Here is a 6,990-nt window from a genome sequence, read left to right as displayed (position 1 = left end):
TTATAAGGGTTTATTATTATCATCATCAACTTGTATTGTCGGACTCAAAGTCAACACACCTTTGAATGTGAAGATGCAAGATAACAGCAACATTTAAACAAAAATATAAACATAGTATATCAAGAATATGTTACTGTGAAGAATGGTGAACAAATCGACATTACAAGTCATTTGCAGGGGGCACTGTTTTGTGATCTGGATACTTAATTGGGCATTTAGGACTTGAGTCTCTAAAGTTTGAGTTTGGTTAGGAGCACGTGAAGGCAACAGTAGTTCCGGCGCACACACACAATTGATGTGCTCAAGACGTGACGACGTAACGTGACCGCACTTAGTGTGTAGCCTATTATTATGTGGTGCAATTTATACTTCTTTCGAAGTTTACCTTTAAAATAAATGCAAAAAAAAACATTAAAGCTTAATGTTATAGCTTAATTTAAAAGTTCTATTATGAGCTATTCATGAGATAGATAGATAGATAGATGATAGATAGATAGATAGATAGATAGATAGATAGATAGATAGATAGATAGATGATAGATGGATGGACGGACAGACAGACAGACAGACAGACAGACAGACAGACAGACAGACAGACAGACAGACAGACAGACAGACAGATAGATAGATAGATAGATAGATAGATAGATAGATAGATGATAGATAGATAGATAGATAGATAGATAGATAGATAGATAGATAGATAGATAGATAGATAGATAGATAGATAGATAGATAGATAGATAGATAGATAGATAGATAGATAGATAGATAGATAGATAGATAGATAGATAGATAGATAGATAGATAGATAGATAGATAGATAGAAATCATCTAGTACTACTTCTACTTGTATCACTACACAAAGACACATCAGAAACCATAAAAACATTGTCACCTTACATACTTTATTTGATAATCAATCACCTGAAAAAAAGTTTACTGGCCTTTTTCAAAATAGTTTATCTTAAATATGGAATATGCATTTTCATCAAAATATAAATTCTTGTTTTAAAATATCATGCTTCTCTTTAATAGTTGCCTGCAGTTTGTTGTTGTTGTTTTTTCCATAGCAGTGATTGTTATCATGATGCAAAGTTTCAAACCAAGTGAGACTGTTGGACTGAACACTCAAAACACAGAAAGACACTGAAAAAGGATGAATCATTAATCACCGTTGTCATATAGCAGGTTAGTCACTGATTGTTAGAAAATATGGAATATAATATCAAATTAAAGACATTCTGCTCTCTGAAATTTAGCTTCAAAACACCATAGTGCTTAAAATCATTCACAAACGAATTATTCGGTAGTAGAAAATAAAATGCTGCGACTACTTAGAGCTGAATTTTTCCTTTTTTTGAAACACAAAACATGACTTATTGACTTATTATTATTAGACTTATTTTGCTTTATAACAAAAAAAGTGAAAACGTCAAAGAAGTAATTTCATCCTATTTTCAGTACAACTTTAACCCCGACTATTCAGCATTATGAGCACTATGTAAACATTTAATAAATGTTTTTTAACACTTGATAATGCCATTGTATTCAGACATGAGGACTTTATAAGTATGTATTAATGTACAGTATTTGGTGACAATTATAACTTCAACTCCCAACCCATCTGTGGGTGCCTACAGTTACATTAATAAACACTCATAGCTGCATTAAAGTGTCTTATAAATCATTTATTAAATGTTTACATACTGCTTGTAAATGCTAAATTGGGGGATTTAACGTAAAGTGTTAACATAATTTGTTATCTTTCACCTGCGTTGAGAGATTTCAACACAGCAGCCACTGAAAAGGGCTTCCAGATGAATTATTTTACCAGCAGAGGGCAGCAAAGTGATGCAAAACACAGGACATTAAATACAGAGAAACAGTCTTCCCACAAGCAGTAAACGCACTTCAGAGAATGTAGTATCTTGAGATAGCATGACGATTCACACACTCCAGGGAATGTTACACAGAATATTTCATCACACAGTAGCCGAAAAAGATAACAGAAGCATACCAGCACGTATTCTTCACGCAAGCCATGATGCATCAAAAAAGTAGCCTGCAGTCTGAAAATCCCTGAATACGCTCACGGTTCTCATGAGCAACAATAACAATAAAAATCCATAACACAACATCAACAGCCTGCTTGAAGTCTCTCGCATTTGCACGTATAGTAAAATGGCAGTGACGCTGCGACAGAGATTGACATCAACATCAGAGACCCTGTTGATCCTGAAGCAGAAGAAGAAGAATTAGGGTTTTTCTCAAATCCACCGCTGCCTCTTAGCAAGGAGACGAGAGGAGGTGACATTCCTGGCAACAAACAAAACAGACCCCACGACACATGTCCGTCAAAGGTTTTTAGAAGGAAATCGACGGCAGCTTTCCTCCTGGTGATTTTGAACAAACAGTAGGCTATATGTCCACGTGCTCGTAACATGAACTGATGTTGCATTTCCCAGCTTTGAAATGAGGCCTGAAAAGTGAGGTTTGGACAGTCATCCGTTGTCGTCCAGGTTGTATAGAAGAACCTGGTGGTTGGGGGCGAGGCCCGGGCAGGTTCCCAGGCTGTACAAGCATCCGGCTGACGGGTAACAGGGCATCAGGCGGTAACGCTGGAGCTCCTCCAGACCAAACGCCGGAGAGCAGCAGTCCATCACCAGCACCTTTACCCTCTTCCTGTCCGAGTACAACAGACTCCGCTGCCCCCTCTCTCCGATGACCTCCTCCTCCTCTTCTTCTTCTTCTTCCTCTTCTTCTACCTCATCATCCTCTTCTTCTTCCTCCTCTTCAGCCTCCAGCTCCTCCTCCTCATGGTGGATCTTCCTCAGCAGGTTGTTGATGAGGACGGAGCGCCGCAGGTAGGCCTCGGGGTCCTCCAGGAACCTCAGCTTCTCCAAGGACAGCTTCAGGATGCAGCTCCGGTCCTCCTGCAGTATCAGGTGCTGCAAATGACAAACACAAAGGTTTTAATCTTTATCCTAAGCAGTTTAGAAGAAGGACATCAGAGGAATACATTTGTAGCTCATTCATGCAGAAAAAGGTCAGCAGATCATCATAAAAACAGGCATAACAATGTGCTCTTATAACACTTTACATGCTTAAGTCCTGTGGTCAAAATCATGTACATATAGCTGAGAATAAGTGTGTGTGTGTTGTGTGTGTGTGTGTGTGTGTGTGTGTGTGTGTGTGTGTGTGTGTGTGTGTGTGTGTGTGTGTGGGTTTCTCAACTCAGAGCAAATCCCATTACATGATTGGCTTGAAGATGGACGTGAATGGTGAAAAGGAAACATGGACAATAAGAGGAACAAAGGAGGTTCATACTTTTTGAAAATATCCATGTAAGCCTCCGTGTAAATCCTCCTCCTCCGCATATTTCCTCTTGAAGTAAGCAACTTTCGACGTTGTTGAATGGTTTGGTCTCTCTCACAGGGAAGGGGCTGCTGGAGGCGACAAAAAAGAGATTAGTCTACAAAACATAACAGAGGGAAGGCTGGAAAACATGTTTAAATTATTAAAACACTCATTTTTACCCTACACCACCGTTATAAAATGTGCTGAAGCTTCGGTTTTACACTCTGGAGGGACTAAACTGGATGTTTTGAATAATTGAGTTTCAAAACATTGACAGTGAGCTTGGAGACAATTTGGAAATGTATGTACACTAACAAGATGTTGTTAATAATATATGTAATGTATTATTTAAATATATAGCATATCTATTCCATTTGACATCCATCAAGTGCGAAGCAAATGCGTTAATGAGTAAAGAACAACTTATTATGACCCTTTCAAAGCAAATTATAGAATTAGAGAGCTCCTTGGCGTATTGAAACTGAAGTGTAATAGTTTTACAGCCTGTAACGCTACAGTTAGAGACTAGTTGATGAACATAGTGGAGCATTTAGCAGCTAAAGAGAAGATTTAAAGATGATGTTTCTCTGTGTCTGATGGATGTGTAAAGTGGTCCCAAGTGGCCAAAAATTAATTAACACAGCTTCAAAGTAACATGTTTATTATATATACTGAAAAGGAAGGCTATAGTATGACATCCTTTGTGAAGTCATTGGGTGTAAATGAGGTGAAGAGCAGCTCTGATTACCCGCTGCTGACGCTCCCCAGCCGGCACTCAGCTCTCTGAATCAGTGCGTCTGAGCAGATCTATGCCTCCACATCGCCCTCAGACTCCTGCAGGTAAGAGACAGGTGAGGAGGAAGAGGAGGAGGAAGAGGGGGAGGATGGAAAAACAGGACAAAAACATCTGAGCATGAATGCAGAAACAAGACAATCTGTCAAAGCTGTCAGAACTACAATTTGGTGATCTATGATTTTATTCAACTTGAACTTTTGGATCCAAAATTACATCTGTGCAACCTGAACATATGAAGTTCCAACGTGATCTTGTGGGAAGGTGTATAAATAGCATACCACTTTAAAGGACATTTCCCTTGTGTTTCTATTTTAGGATTTTTCAGGCCCCTTCTGACCCACATCTATGTGCTGATAACGTCTAATAACGTCCATTTAATCCCCTGATAACATTTGAACCGGGTGCTGACTTCTTGAGCACTTGCTCTGCGTCTGATATTACCACATGTGAGCGTTATAACGCGCAAAATTACTCGGGAAATTGCCGTGCTATTCATTATCTATATGGTGATACCAGACTGTAATTTCCTACATTCATTTTCAAAGTAGGACATTTAAAATACAATCATTTATTTATAACTAATGGTCTGACAAAAATCATGACATGTTTTGATGTAAAACCTTCATCAGTGACATGACAGCAGCTCTCTTTGTAAAGGAATCTAATCATCATCTGTAGACGTAGTAAGACAAACATAAAATATGAAAAAGAAAAAGAAAATAAATAATGTAAAAAATTAAATAAGATAACAGCAATTAAAATAAAGTCGGAACAAATCATACTTTCAAAAATAATGAAAAAGGAAGAATATAAAATAGAATAAAACAATTTTGGTTTATTTATTTCTATAAATTAAATGTCTTGTTCAATACATCTGCATTTTATTTAATATATTTACACATTAAAAGCACTCACAAACTGTATGCCGGCTGTATACTATCCTGATTTGACCTAATATTTATAGAGCTGTCTTTTCTGAAATCTGCTGTCCTTGGAAGCTCATTTAGATTCAAGAAACAGAAGGAGGTGGAGGAGAGATAAGAGGGCGGTGTGTGGTGTGTAGTGTGTGTGTGTGTGTGTGTGTGTGTGTGTGTGTGTGTGTGTGTGTGTGTGTGTGTGTTATTTGAAATGCCATAAATCAATCATAAACAGTGTAGGAAGCTTTATCGTTGCGAAACATTCATGCCAGCTCCCCTGAAGCTGCTGCAGTGACTCACACCGTTTTTAACATCCAACTGCAGCCCGAATATTTAATCTGTGGGAGAATGATGCATGATGATGGAAACATGAGCAGAGAGGGAGAGGATGCGTGGGAAGTGTGTGTGTGTGTGTAGATGCAACACTTGGGATAAATTTTCTTTTGGAGCAAATATTTCCACTAAAAGCAGAAGTACCTGTGCATAGGAGGTCATGGATTCTACCTTAAAACCACATTTATCTTCATTCAAATGATTGGAAAATGTGCAAAGACACTTTAAGGGGTAAAACAACTGAATTCATAATCTCTGACTAAACTCACATGATCTTCATTTAATTTACTTTATAGCCTATTATAACCAAAATGTCAACTTCTCAGCTCTGTTTTGAGCGTTGTGATGGTGATTGTTCATATAATCCATTATATTATTATATATTAGCCTAAATTATTTGGATTATAAGGAGAATTGTATCAATTTATAGATACACTCTCAATCCTTCAGGTTCCATTATGAGTACGGAATTTTTTTCTTGACAGCAATGACATGTTTTTACATATTTTAAGTTTAGAAACACATTTTTACGGAGAATTAATTGTATTGTATTATATGTTTGTGGATTTACATATTATTTCATTTCATGTCATTTGTAAATCTCATTTTATTCTTTCTAATCTTGATTTTATTCTCTTATTTATATTGTGTATTTATCTTTTCTTTGACTTTGCTTCAATGTTTGAAAGCTACTGTACAAATACACCTGCCTAATGCACAGTTTAAAAACGAGTAGCTGCTGTTTTAAATGCAAAACTGCCACCAATAAATGAAAAAAAAAAAAGTCTATTAGAGCTTCTTACCTTTAAATAATTGTGTCCAGCTGCAGGTCAGTAAATCCCAGTTAAAGCCTCTCTCTCTCCGGTGATGTCCTCCGCTCCTCGGCGCCACATCTACCGTCCTCACACCGTCTCAGCGACGCTCCAGCTCGGCCTGAAGTCAGAGGCTCCCTCGGTTCCTGCAGACAGACAGTGAGACGGGCAGCCAGCTCCAGCTCCTCCAGGGTGAGACGCTCGCTGCTCTCGAGCCTCCTAAAATATCCCGTTCACAGCAACAAGAGACAACACACACACCTCTCTCCGCGCGCCCTCATTGGTCCTCGCGGAGGCAGATGTTTCCTGTTGCTAGGAGACTGAGTAAGCACGGTGATGACGCTCCAGCATCAACCTGCAGCCAACGCTGCACGGTGTGCAACAACACATGTCTGCAGAGCCACACTGAGACAACTTACTGCCCCCAGAAGTGTTTAGTTTTGTCTTACAGGACACACAGCTGTTTATGTAGCATTCACACAAATAGTATATACACAAGGCGATTAGCCTAGCTTAGCATAAACACTGGAAGCAGGGACACACACTAGCCTGGCACTTCCAACACTTATAAAACTCACTTGTTTCAGCCATTGTATGTATTGTGTTGCTTGTTTCCTGCTGAAATACTCTACATCTTATTATATAAATCTTATTTTAATAGTACAGTGATATGAATTGGAGAATAAAAACAAGATTACTATTGCTTGGCTATTAATCGCCAACCCAACGGCAGATCTTTAAAGTCAGGAAATAATAATATAATAATAATAAA

At 38.3% G+C, this 6,990-nt stretch overlaps 1 long non-coding RNA gene across 1 annotated transcript; it reads right to left on the bottom strand.

Moving 5' to 3' along the window:
- Positions 1 to 887: 887 nt before the first annotated feature.
- Positions 888 to 6,458, bottom strand: LOC115005049 (uncharacterized). Its single transcript, XR_003831914.1, has 4 exons — positions 6,210 to 6,458; positions 4,109 to 4,194; positions 3,331 to 3,449; positions 888 to 2,951 (listed from the first exon to the last, which is right to left on the bottom strand). It is a non-coding gene; the product is annotated as an uncharacterized LOC115005049 (long non-coding RNA).
- Positions 6,459 to 6,990: the final 532 nt, after the last annotated feature.

The sequence above is a fragment of the Cottoperca gobio genome, unplaced genomic scaffold, assembly GCF_900634415.1.
Source record: "Cottoperca gobio unplaced genomic scaffold, fCotGob3.1 fCotGob3_245arrow_ctg1, whole genome shotgun sequence".
NCBI classification, from domain to species: Eukaryota; Metazoa; Chordata; class Actinopteri; order Perciformes; family Bovichtidae; genus Cottoperca; species Cottoperca gobio.
The sequence above is the reverse complement of the archived record's forward strand: the minus strand, read 5'-3'. Positions and strand labels throughout refer to the sequence as shown.